Source organism: Panthera tigris, chromosome A2 (assembly GCF_018350195.1).
Source record: "Panthera tigris isolate Pti1 chromosome A2, P.tigris_Pti1_mat1.1, whole genome shotgun sequence".
NCBI classification, from domain to species: Eukaryota; Metazoa; Chordata; class Mammalia; order Carnivora; family Felidae; genus Panthera; species Panthera tigris.
Genome location: NC_056661.1, coordinates 104,267,453 through 104,280,871, shown reverse-complemented (window position 1 = coordinate 104,280,871; position 13,419 = coordinate 104,267,453). Strand labels below are relative to the sequence as shown.

Here is a 13,419-nt window from a genome sequence, read left to right as displayed (position 1 = left end):
AGAGACATATTACAGAGTACAAAAACAAGGATAATAGTATATTTCATATCCTAAACAATTCAGTGGAAAAAAATTTTAAAGAACTAAAAGAAAAAGGTTAGCCTAGAATTCTGTACCTATCAAACATTCCTTCCAAACAAAGGCTAAATAAAAATTTTGTTACAAGGGTGCCTGGGTGGCTCAGTCGGTTAAGCGTCTGTCTTCTGTCATGATCTCACAGTTCATGAGTTCGGTCCCCGCCTCAGGCTCTGTGCTGACAGCTCAGGGCCTGGAGCCTGCTTCTGATTCTGTGTGTCCCTCCCCTCAGCTCCTCCCCTGCTCACACTCTGTCTCTCAAAAAAAAAAACCCAAAAATTAAAAAAAAAAAAAATTTAAAAACTTTGTTACAAAGTGGAAAGAATCTGTGAACTGTATGCTCACACTACAAGATATGTTAAAGGAGTTTTTTTAGGCAGAAAGACAATGATACCAGGTGGAAATATGAATCCACAAAAGACATGAAGGGCACAGGAAATGGTAACTAGATAAGTAAATATTTAAGATTTTTTTTCATATTATGTAACTCTCTTAAAGATAAGAGACTTTAAACAAAAATAATGTAAAGTGAGATTTATGATATATATAAAATTAAAATGGGCATTAGCATACATATTGAGATTGGAAAATAGAAGTAGAGTAAAACCTTGGTTTGCAAGCATAATTCATCCAGAAACATGCTTGCACTCCAAAGCACTTGTATGTCAAAGTGAATTTCAAGAACTATTGGCTCAGTTGTGATCATGTGAAATTTGGCATCACATTGCAAGACATCACTTGTTTATCAACTTAAGATTTACATATTAGAAATGTTTGCTCATCTTGCAGAACACTCACACAGTAAGTTACACACAATCCAAGGTTTTTTACTGTACTATACTGTTTTAAGGTTTTTATGCTTTATGTGTAGTGGTATTAGTTAAAAAATTGTGAAAAGTTAAACATTATCCTCTAAATCCTGAGGCAACCATATAAAATGACAAAGAGTTATAGCTAAAAAGTCCACAACGGAGATAAAATGATAGAAATATTCGCTGATCTAAAAAACTGCAGTATTAGGGAAATAGAAGCAAAGAAAAGATGGGACAGATAAGAAACAAATGACAAGATAATAGATTTCAAGCTAAACATATTAATAACAGATAAATTTAAATGGTGTAGAAATTTCAAATAAAATGTAGAGATTGTCAGATTGGGTAAGAAACAACAGTTACCTGTGTGAAACAAATTTCAAGTATATAGATATAAGTAACCTAAAAGTAACAGAATGGAAGAATTTATATGATCATAACACTTTATAAAACAAAATCTGAATGATCATATTAATATCAGACAAAGTAACTTTCAGAGCAAAGAATTTCATCCAGAGATAAATAAGTTTTTTTTGTACCAATAAAGAGGTGAATTATCAATACTTATGAATGTATAGGGGCACCTGGGTGACTCAGTGGGCATCGACTCTTGATTTCAGTTCAGGTCATGATCTCACATTTGTGAGATTGAGCCCTCTGTGCGACTTTGCACTGGGTGTGGAGCCTGCTTTAGATTTTCTCTCTTTCTCTTCTTCTGCCCCTCCCCTGCTCACATTCATGAGTTTTCTGTCTCTCAAAAGAAAAAAAAAACAAACTTATGCACCTATAACCATGACTGAAAATACATAAGGTAAGCATTGCTTAAACCATGAGAAGAAACAGACTAACTCACAAGTATAGTAACAGATCTTCCCAACAATGGATAGAACAGGAGAAAGAAAAATTAGTAAGGTAGTAGAAGATTTGAACCACAATGACTTCATGTCATTGGCATTTATAAAATTCTCTACCCAAAACTAAACATTCTACCCAAAACCAAACATTCTTTTCATGTACTCACAAACAAACATTACCAAGACAGAGTGCATTGGGCCATAAAACGAGTCTCAAAAGATTGAAAGGGATCTAAGTCATTCAGTGTATGTTAGTGACCACAGTGGAATTAAATTAGAAATCACTAATAGGTTGCTCTCTTGAAAAATCCTCCAAAATTTACAAATTAAATAATATACTTTTAAATAACATGAGTCAAAGGAAAAAAAAAATCAAAGGAGAAATTAGAAGGTATTTTGAATTGAATGAAAAAGAAAATGTGATGTATCAGAATTGTGTAATGCTACTAAAGCAGTGTGAGGGGGAAATTTATAGCACTATAAAGCCCATATAAGGCAAGAAGAAAGATCTCAAATCAATGGGTTCAGTGTCTACTGTAATAATAATAAAAAAAGAGCAAAATAAAACCAAAATAAGTGGGAAAATAAATAATCATGACCAGAGCAGAGATCAATGAGAATAAGAGCAAGATGGCAGAACAGGAACACCCAGGCCTTGTCTTCCTACAAAGACAGTAACCTAGCAATATATGGACCAAAATATCTTTATGGGAACTCCAGGAACATCTTCAGAAGTTGCAGTTACACAGGCAGGTGAAAAGTTGAGAACAGCTACATAGAAATGAATGGGAAGAATTATTTAACTTTACTCTCAATTGCCTCACCCTCAAGCCAGCACAGTTCAGTGTCATTGGAGAGAACTCTAGCTCAGGCTGGCATAGTTGGAGCCAGCCTAATTTGCTTGGGGGTCACTGAAAGTAAGAGAAAAAGGGGATAGCTTAATCTTGCACTGGAGGACCTACAGTGGCACAGAGGCTAATGTGACTGGGTGCTATTGGGAAAATGCACCCAGCTCGTGGTTTCTTGGGAGGGAGGGAGAAGAGAGAAGCATTCATCTGGATTTACAGAGGGCTGCCTGAGAAACTGGTTTCTGTATGGCCTGACTTGGATCCCTGACGGAATCAGGATACTTTGGATGCCTAGGCATTGCTGAGAACAAAAGGGAGCTGAACTTGCTGTTGCAGCACTATAGAACTTGCAGTATTGTGCAGTCACCAGAGGGAACAAAAGATTATGAGCTCCTGAAAAAGAAACCGGTAAGTCTCTAATTGGGAAATTTTCAAGCCCAGAGAAGTCACATCCCTACCCTTCAAACGTTTTCAAAGGCCCCCAGAATCGTAGCTGGGTTAACTGACGAAGGTCTTGGGCTGTCCAAAGCCAGCCATAAGGACTGACAGAAGTGCCGTTTTCTCAAATCCAAAAATTGGGAGGAAAAAAAATCACAAGGACACAATGAAACAGAAACATTGTCCAATAAAAGGAACAAAATAAACCTAAAGAAATTGAGATTGATGTATTACCTAAAAACCAATTCAAAATAATTGCCTTCAAGGAGGTAAATGATCTACAAAAGAACACAGAATAACAACAAAGTCAAGAAAATACATGAACAAAATGAAAATATCAACAAAGAAACAAAGTATAAAGAAAAACCAAACAAATTCAATGACTGAATTAAAAAATTCACTAGAGGAATTTAATGTTGAATTTGATTAAACAGAAGAAAAAAAAATCAGTGAACTCAATGACAGATCATTTGATATTATTAAGTCAGAGGAGCAAAAAATAATAATAATACAGAAAAGTGAAGAAAACTTAAGGAACTCAAAACCAGCTACTACATGCATATGGAAGTTTGAGAAAGAAGAGAAGGGGAGGGGGAGAATATGTGAGGAAATAATGGCTGAATGTTTTTCAAATATAAGGAAGGAAATGAGCACTTAAGTTCAGGAAGCTCAAAGAAATTCAACCACTATGGATCCAAAGAGGCCCACACCAAAAGACACATTGTAATTAAGCTGTCAAAAGTCAAAGACAAAGAGAAAATCTTGAAATCAGCAAGAGAAAAGCAACTTGTCATGTACAAGGGAGCTCCCATAAGATTATTAGTGTATTTCTTAGTAGAAACCTTTCAGACTGGAAGGGAATGGGATGACATATTCGAAGTGCCCAAAGGGGGAGAAAACCTGCTAACCAAGAATACTAACCTGGTAAAAGTGTCCTTCAAAGATGAAGGAGAAATAAAAACTTTCCCAGGTAAACAAAAGCTGAGGGAGTTCATCACCTTTAGATATGCCCTTTGAGAAATGATAAAGGGAATCCTACAAGTTGAAATGAAAGGATGCTATACAGAAAACATGCAGAGAGCATATGAAAATATACAGCTTGCTGGTAAGGGTAAATATATAAGCAAGTACAGATTACTGCAATACTGTATTGGTGGTAATTAAAGCACTTTTGTTTTTGGATAAAATTTAAAAGACAAAAGCATATAGGGTGCCTGGGTGGCTCATTCGGTTAAGTGTCCGACTTTGGGTCAGGTCATGATCTCATGGTTTGTGAGAATGAGTCCTGCATGGGGCTGTCTGCTGTCAGCTCAGAGCCTGCTTCAAATCCTCTGTCTCCTTCTCTCTCTGCTCCTCCCTCACTCATGCTCTCTCTCTCTCTCTCTCTCAAAAATAAATATCAAAAAGTAAAAAAATAATAAAAGGCAAAAGCATAAAAATAACTATAGGTGCAAAATTATGTTAATAGATATACCATATATAAATATGTGATTTGTGACATCAATATTACAAAGTGGCAGTGGGGTATGTAAATGAGTAATTTTTATATATGTTTGAAGTTGTTATCAGGTTAAAATAGATTGTTATAGCTATAAGATATTTTATATAAGCCCCATGGTAACCATAAAGAAAATATCCACAGAAGATACATGAAAGGAAATGTGACAGGAATCAAAGCATGACAACACACATAAAAGAAAATGTGACAGGAATCAAAGCATGTCAGCACACACACACACACACACACAAAAGTCAATGAAACACATGTCTTTCATAGCAAGTATTTGTTGAAATGCTTTGGAAAAGTGAAATGTAGAGGCATTTTTCCAGCATAAATTGATTGCTTTAAGACCTTAAGAGGATTTTTAGATACACACCAAAATTGAGAGGAAGGTACAGAAATTTCCCATACACCGCTTGTTCCCACAAGTGTACAGCCTCCCCCATTATCAACATCACCCCCACCCAGAGCAGTACATTTGTTACAATTAAGGAACCTACACTGACACATCATCACCCACAGTTCATACTTTACATTGAAGTTCAATCTTGGTATTGTACTTGCTACAAATATACAAATGTGTTTATTTACATAATACAAACGTATAGTAACGTGTGCATAAGAGTATTTTCACTCCCTAAAAATCATATTCATCACTCTGACGCCAACCCCTAGCAACCATTGATCTTCTTGTCTCTGTAGTTTTGCCTTTTCAGAATGTGGCACAGTTGGAATTATACAGTAGGCAGCCTTTTCAGATTGGCATATTTTACTTAGTAATAAACATTTAAGTTTCCTCTATGTCTTTTCACGGCTTGATAGGTCATTTCTTTTTAGCACTGAATTATATTCCATTGTCTGTACCACAGTTTATTTATCCATTCAGCTCCTGAAGGACATTTTGGTTGCAGCCAACTTTTGGTAATTATGAACAAAGCTGTTATAAGCATCCGTATGTGGATTTTTGTGTGGAAAGAAGTTTCCAGCTCTTTGGGGTAAATACCAAGAAGCATGATGGTTGGATCATATGCTATGAATATGTTTTGTTTTGTAAGAAACTGCCAAGCTGTCTTTCAAAGGGTGCTGCTTTGCATTCCCACCAGCAATGTATGAGTGTTGTTGTTACGCCACATGCTCTCCAGCTTTTGGTGTTATCAGTGTTTTGAATTTTAACCATTCTAAGAGATTTGTAGTTGTATTTCATTGTTGTTTTAATCTGCATTGCCCTGATGACATATGGAGCATTTTTTCACAGATGCTTATTTAGCATCTGTTTACCATTTTTGGTGAGATGTCCTTAAGGTCATCGGCCACTTAAATTGATTTTAAGATATATCCAATCTTTTCATTAAAAAAATTTTTTAGTGGAAATGTAAAATTCTAAACATGAATGCCTTTTTGCCATTAAATATAATATTAGCCAATTGGATGTACTTTATGGCTATTTTAAATGCATTCTAATATAGTTAGTAGAAAGATACTTACATATTTTAATTTTTATTAATTTTGAAAATATCTACTTTCAGCTACAAAAATTATTATAGTTCACAATTAAACAATATAGTTTTAGGTGCTAAAAATATGAATGTTGTACATAAGCCTGAGGATTTTGGAATTTTGTGCACCTTAATGTATGAATTATATGATGATATTTTGGCCAGGTTTCTTCTGGCAGTTAAAAGCATGTTATTAGAAAGAAAGAGGGAGGTGGGTAGTAAAAGTAGATTTTGTATTTCTCTTTGTTGCTAAAATATAAAGAGCTAACAAGTATTTTATGAAAGCATATAAATAATAGGATATCTGATATCCAATGTGCCTTAATATAGATTGTCTTCAAAAGAGAATAGCTTGCTGGTGAGTGAAAGTATAGTTTTTAAATATGTCACAATAAATTGTTAATAGGCAATATTAATTTCTCTTAGTAACTTACATAGAATTGGTCATTTTAATTCATAGTAACTATAGCATTTGCTATCTAATCAATATTTAAACTTTATTTTAACATAAATGATGTTTGGTGATCTAATCTAGCTTTGTCTCTATTCGAAAAATACTGAATAATTTGTGTAATTAGTAGAGTCAAATTTTTCCTCTTAATAGTGGTGCATTCATACTTTCTAGAAAGTGAAAAAGAAATGGAAAATTATTTGGAAGATTCAGATGCTGTTTTGAGAAAAAAAAAAATTACTTCCTGGATATTAGGTAGTTCATTAGGTAAGTATGTTGCCCTCAAAGTAAAATCTCATGTATGAGAGGAAGTCATTTATTGCAGGCTACTACTACCTTTAACTTTGGGAGGATGGGCAATACTTATGTATCTTTACTCTGTAGAAAGGGTTTACATTGTCTTATTTCAGGTCCTGCCTGAGCACTCATGTCTGTGGTTTCCATTATTCATTATGCCAGAATCAATGTGGCATGGGTGTCATTAGTAGCAAATGAAATGTGAGCTCTATATGTATCACTGTTGAATATTTTTAATTGTTCACTACTTTAGTATGACCCATGATTTTCCAAATGATAGTCCCTTTTTTATGCAAAAATGTGCTCTTTCTTCATTAGTAATACATCTTAAAGTTCTACCTTCATGACATGTAAATACATATAGATCTTTCCCTTTTAAAAATGTCAAATTGAAGTATATTGTGTAACATACATCTAGTTAAATGTATAGCTCAATGAACTGTTTAGAAAGTGAACCTTATGTAGCCATTATTCAAATCAAGTTATAGAACTACCTCATATTCCAGAAAATTTTCTTATGTTCCTCTCAGGCATTACCTCTCTCTCTCCGTCCCAAAGTCACTACTCTTCTGGCTTCCACTTCCATGGTTTAATTTGGCCAGTTTAAATTTATATAAATAAGACCACCCAGAGTGCATTCTTTTCTCTGGCTTCTGTCACTCAGCATTATGTCTGCGACTTGTCCATGTTGTTGCACATATGTACAATGAAATTTGATATGTTTACCGCTTTCTGGCTATTTTGAATAATGCTGTATTTACCTGTCTTGTGTGCATGAATATCATTTTGGGGGTGATGCATAAGGGTAGAATTGCTAACATCATAAGGATGTATATATATTCAGCTCTGTCCAGCTTTAATAGATACTGCCAGATAGTTTTCTAAAATGGTTTTACACGTGTATGAGTAGTAAAAGAATTCCGGTTCTATATCAGCCCACCACCACTTTGTGTGGTCAAACTATTTATCCAATATTAAATGTGTAGTAGTATCTTATTGTACTTTGTATTTGTGCCCCTATGACTCATGATTTTGACTACACCTTGATTTTATCAATGATCACTTAGATAAATGTATTCTCATAAGTGAAATGCTTGTTCAAATCTTTTGCATATTTTAAAATTTTCCTGCCACTTCCCCATTAATTTGGGGGAATTTTCATATATTATGAATTTGAGTACTTTGCCAGATCAATATATTATAAATATCTTCATTTAGTTTTGTGTCTTCTAAAATTATTAGAGTGGAGAAAGAACTGAGGGTATTAGATTATCTGCATCAGTGTTTTTCAAAATTAATTACACATTAGAGACCCATGGAAAGCTTTAAAACCCCTAATGTCCATGCTATACCCAAATGAATTCAGAATTTCTTTGGAACCTAGTAAGTGGTATATTTTAATTGGTGTAGAGAGCGTTTAGGTGGAGAAAATCAGTAAAGGAAGGACAATAGGGAACACATTTGGTGCATATTAATTTGAGCTAGACTGTAGGCTTCACAGAATACAAGAATGGTGAGTCTTACTGGAAGTAAAGCTGTACCTTATAGAATTTTGAGTCCAGAATAAAGATTTAGATTAAGAATCAACAAATAGTGGGGTATAACAAGTTTTTTGAGGAAATTAATGTGATTTGTCAACACATCAGGAGAATTAAAGTGGCAGTGGGGTAGGGCTAGATTGGAAGTGGGGGAAGCAAGAGCATAATTTTAAACCAATACCTGTGGTCTGACTTCTGTAACTGCTATTCATCAGAAACTACATGGTGAATTTTATGTGTATGGGATTTTACAGGCAAGAGGATATAAAGCTATCATATTTTGAGAGGAATCTGAAACTCTCCAGAAGCTAAAGATAACTAGATTAGAGAAGGAAATTAGTTAATGGTTATTACACTTTGCTACTCAAGAGTTACTGAACATCCAAACCCTGTTTGTGGTAGTTGACGTGGAAAAGAGATGACTGATGGTAAAGATATTTGTGGGTGGACTAAGGTGTTGTTAGAGGGCGGGTAGAGGTGTGTGTGTGTGGGGGGGGGGCGTGTAGAGAGAGAATGAAAGAGAGACAGAAAGAGAGAGGGAGAGGTGGTGGCTGACGAGAAAAAAAGGGAGAGAGAGGAGTGGGGAAAGGATATAAAAATATAACTTGAACTAAAAGGGGAGAGAATGAAAAGAATGGACATGTGGTTAAGAGGAAAATGATCAAGATGAATGAGGTATGGAAAAGGTATTAATTTAAGCATTTAAACCTCGACTTTGACAATTAGATATATAGAAATAAATTTCTAAATTAGATACATAGAAATAAATGTCTATTTTTTTTTAAGTTATGAGAAAGAAAAGTCAATCATCAATCCAGGCTCTTTATGTTTTTCCCATAAGCATTCAATGGGTATGGGTATGACAGGGAGAAGACCAATTTTCATCCTAGTCATTTGTTCTTTTCTAATAAAAATACATCCTTTTATTTTCTACTTGGTTGTCTACATACTAAATAAATTTTAAAATATGTATTGAGGGGTGCCTGGGTGGCTCAGTCAGTTAAGTGTCCGTCTTTGGCTCAGGTCATGATCTCACAGTTGGTGAGTTTGAGTCCCACATCGGGCTCTGTGCTGACAGCTCAGAGCCTGGAACCTGCTTCAAATTCTGTGTCTCCTTCTCTCTCTGCCCCTCCCCTGCTCATGCCCTATGTCTGTCTGTCTGTCTGTCTGTCTGTCTCTCTCTCTCTCTCTCTCTCTGTCACACACACACACACATACACACACACAAATAAACATTAAAAATTGTTTAAAAATAAAAAAATATGTATTGAAAACAGAATAATATTCTTTAACCATATATTTCAAACAAATAATCATTCTAAATGATAAAAACATGTACTTAGAAGTTGCGATTTAGACACAACTGTTGAAAGAACTTAAGAATTCATTATAATCATGAAGGGATAAATTTTTAAAACTCCAGTTTTCTAACGTAAAAGTAGGAAAGAATTATTGCACAAGGATCTGACAGATGAGCTAAATCTTATCACTGCTTCACAGATAAGGCTAGGGTGAATGAAACACTAAGTGGTTAATGAGAAAAAAATTGGCGGAGTCCTACATTCAACCATATAACATATGTGTAGGGTCAGACTGATGACATTAAGTGCCATTGGGTTAAATAAGAAAACAGTGAGAGAAATTGTAGGTTTAGTTTTTGGCAGATTAGGTTCATAGGGGAAAAGCACATTCAATTTATACCAATAAAATAAATTGAGGGTTGCTTAAGAGTAGTCTCTGCAAATGGTTATCATTTCAAACAGAGTGAGTCATCATAGAGTCTATCTGTGCTATCATTATCTTGCCACTTGATAGATTGATTTCTACAGCTCCAGTAAGCGCATCAGCTTTTCATGATAAAATTAAATTTTGCCCTCAACATTTAGCAATCTGATAACCTCCATAGAGCTAAATATATTAAGTAGCAGCTTAGTTTTCTTTTTTTCTCTACTCCACCCCCCCCTTTTTTTTTTTTTACTTGTTATACCTTCAGAAATTGGTTAGGCATTATTAAAATCAATGGAGTTGGTAAATTCTAATCTGTCTCCTATTGTTGGTTATTTTTTTTCTAGCAGATCTCAGTAACCTAGAAGCAAACTCAAGGATGATAGATACCTGTTGGGATTTTGGCAGAGGTATGGGAGGAAAAGCCAAGGACTGCAAGGAAAGATACTGATGAGATTATTTGAAATAATAGGTAATGGAATCTGAGCTAGACGGAGGGGGTAATCAAGTAGGATGAGGCCACCAAGCAGGAAAAATTTAGAGGGCATAGCCATCTCAGATATGTTATAGAACACTGAGTGGGAATGATTCAAGCAAGAGAATGAAAATCTGGTATTTATACTTAGAGTGGAATGTCTTTTAAAGAGGAGATGCTCAATAAATATTCCTTCTGTTGCCTTTTATTTCCTCCTCATTCTAAGGATAAAGAGAATTTGATGTGTGATATTATCTAACTTCTTTGATTTATAAAAATAGAAAATTTTATTCTTTGAAATGATTCCCGATGTTAAACAAAAATAGAGATGCAATGACTATTGGATGTTAGGAAAGGAGTATAAAAAAAAGGGAGCTACTTTTAAATGACTAAGAAATATTATTTTTACTTTACTATTCATTTTAAAGTCTCCTTTACTGTAACAATTATAGTGTTCACATCTTTTGCAAGGTACTGATTAGTCACAGTTGGAATTAGAACATATGAAGTACTAAACTACTCTAAAAGAAATTATATCACGCTATTAGCCATTTTCAAATTCCATGTATATTAAATAACCTAAGGTGTTAAATTATAGATATTCAAATTACCTTTGTTACCTTTTTATGGAAAACTTGCTTAAAGATAGTATAAAAATCTACATAATATACAAGTGAATAAAAACGTGTTACAGTAAATCAACTATGATGCCAACTCTTACTGTTTGACAAATTCTCTTTTGGAAGCTTTCATTATAAAAGTAATAATAAGAGTCTAATCTATAATTATAACTGCTTTTAGATGACAAGATAAAAACATTTAAATGCAAACATTAATTTGTGATGAATTATATTTCCTGATAGGATGCAGTGAAACCTTTGTCCAAATCTATAGGGAGTTTGTTAAAAATGACTTCAGCTTACTTTTGGTGTCTTTATTTCCCCTTACCTACTCATCATGAGGTTGCTCTCATTTTAATAAAGGAGAGGGAGGGGCAAATATTAAACCAATAGATGTGAAGAGAGATTTGCTTTACCATTTTATGTCTATTGTTGAAAAGTACATCAAATTTATACATGAGTTTTGGTGGATATAAAAAGATTGAAATTTGTGGCAAAGCAAAATGTGCTCAAACTTAGATGGAGTGAGTGAAATTAAAGCCTATAGAAATATAGGATTCTTAGTAATTACTTTGCTTTTTGACCTTCAGCTTTGCTTATAAAATAAATAAATGGCTCCTACCCTCAAGAAGCTTACCATTTAGAAGAATAGACAAGCAAATGTGTGTACAACAAGTAAAATGATGTTCAAGATATATGATTGACTGGGTGAGGAAGCAGAAAAAGGAAGACAATACTTCACTGGAAACTAGGTGGGCAAGCTGGATTTAATCTGTTTGGTTTGATATATTTATACAAATACAGATTGTCAATTGTACAATCTGACAAATACAATTTGTCAATACAGATTGACAAATAAAGATTGTCAAAATCTTAACGAGTACCGTGACTTGTAATTCTTCAGTAACCACCACAAAACCTCATTCTTTGAGGATGTGATTTCTGATGCTGAATATGTATTGGTCCCTTGTCAGGATATAATGACTCTTCACAGAGCTGTAATCATGGACTAACTATTTCCCCTTATTTATTGATTAACAAGATTTTTTTTTTTACAAGTGATACTGTTACTAACTAAATAGATTTCCGACGATGTAAATGGTTGTGTATTCCCAGAAAAAATAATGAAAAAACCTATTGCAGCCGCAATCTACTTATCTTCCTAAAGAAACCCATGCATGACAACGTTAGTTTAAGATTAAGACTATCAATGTGTGATTTAATACAAATATCTCAGGAATTTTAGTGATTTTAGGAGTCTATTATTATCTTTGAAAAGAACATGATGACTCTATGAAAAGACAAAAAAAGCACCTTGATTTAGTAAACATGTTCTGGGACAGCTTCTAGGTTGTGCGGTACTGCTGGGTGATGAGCTTGATAAAGAAGCTGGTTTGTGTTGGGAGTACAATCTATACCACTGGCAGTATGGATTGGAGAAGCTAGAGATCTGGAGAGGAACTGGATGCATGTTGGGTTGCACAGAGCAGCATTTTTTTTTTTTTTTTTGAATTTAATGTGGGAGCTATTCAACATTGAAAAGTTGTAGTTTAAAATATTTTTAAGCCAAGAAATGAGCTTCAATAAATTCTTTAAGATTTGATTGAAAAATCAAGCATATCTATCTATATCTATATCTATATCTATATCTATATCTATATATCTATATCTATCTCTCTTTTCATCAGAAGACTGAAACTTGAACTTACAGAAGTACACTTAAATATGCAAAGATTCATAGAAACATTCAATACCTTGAAACATGTGATAGCTTAAAAGAAATATGTAAAAAAATTCTATATAATTAAGTTCAAACTTTAAAAACGCTGACAATGGAATCTCTGGTTAATGTCTGGTACCAGAAATTCTTCACTGAAGAAGCAAAGCTAGAGGAAGGTAATTAATCTTCAAGAGGGAAAGTGTTATAATAGCAATTGTCCTTTTTGAGACATATAATTGAATTTTGAGAATCATAGAATCATAGAATCATCTACTTTTAAAGGTGAAAACAAAGAACGTGTGAATTTATGACATTTCCTTAGCATAATTTTATTTTTTTAAAGAAGAGTCTCAAACTATTAATCTAGGTGAGAAATCTATAATAACTGATCAAAATCTGTCTTGAGGCAAGCTGACTAAATAGCTTATGATCCCACAGTTAGTGACAAGGAGTTTTAATGGTTTTTATCAACAGCGACTTCATGAGTATATTCTTTTCACATTCATTTCCTTTTGATGTTGCCACCTTAAAATATTTTTTTTTTTGATGAATTATACAAAGTTTACAGC

At 33.9% G+C, this 13,419-nt stretch overlaps 1 long non-coding RNA gene across 1 annotated transcript; it reads left to right on the top strand.

Annotated features, from left to right (window-relative positions):
* The first annotated feature begins 5,404 nt into the window (after window positions 1–5,404).
* Window positions 5,405–11,982, top strand: LOC107180260. Its single transcript, XR_006211384.1, has 4 exons — window positions 5,405–5,523; window positions 6,650–6,742; window positions 10,383–10,507; window positions 11,721–11,982. It is a non-coding gene; the product is annotated as an uncharacterized LOC107180260 (long non-coding RNA).
* Window positions 11,983–13,419: the final 1,437 nt, after the last annotated feature.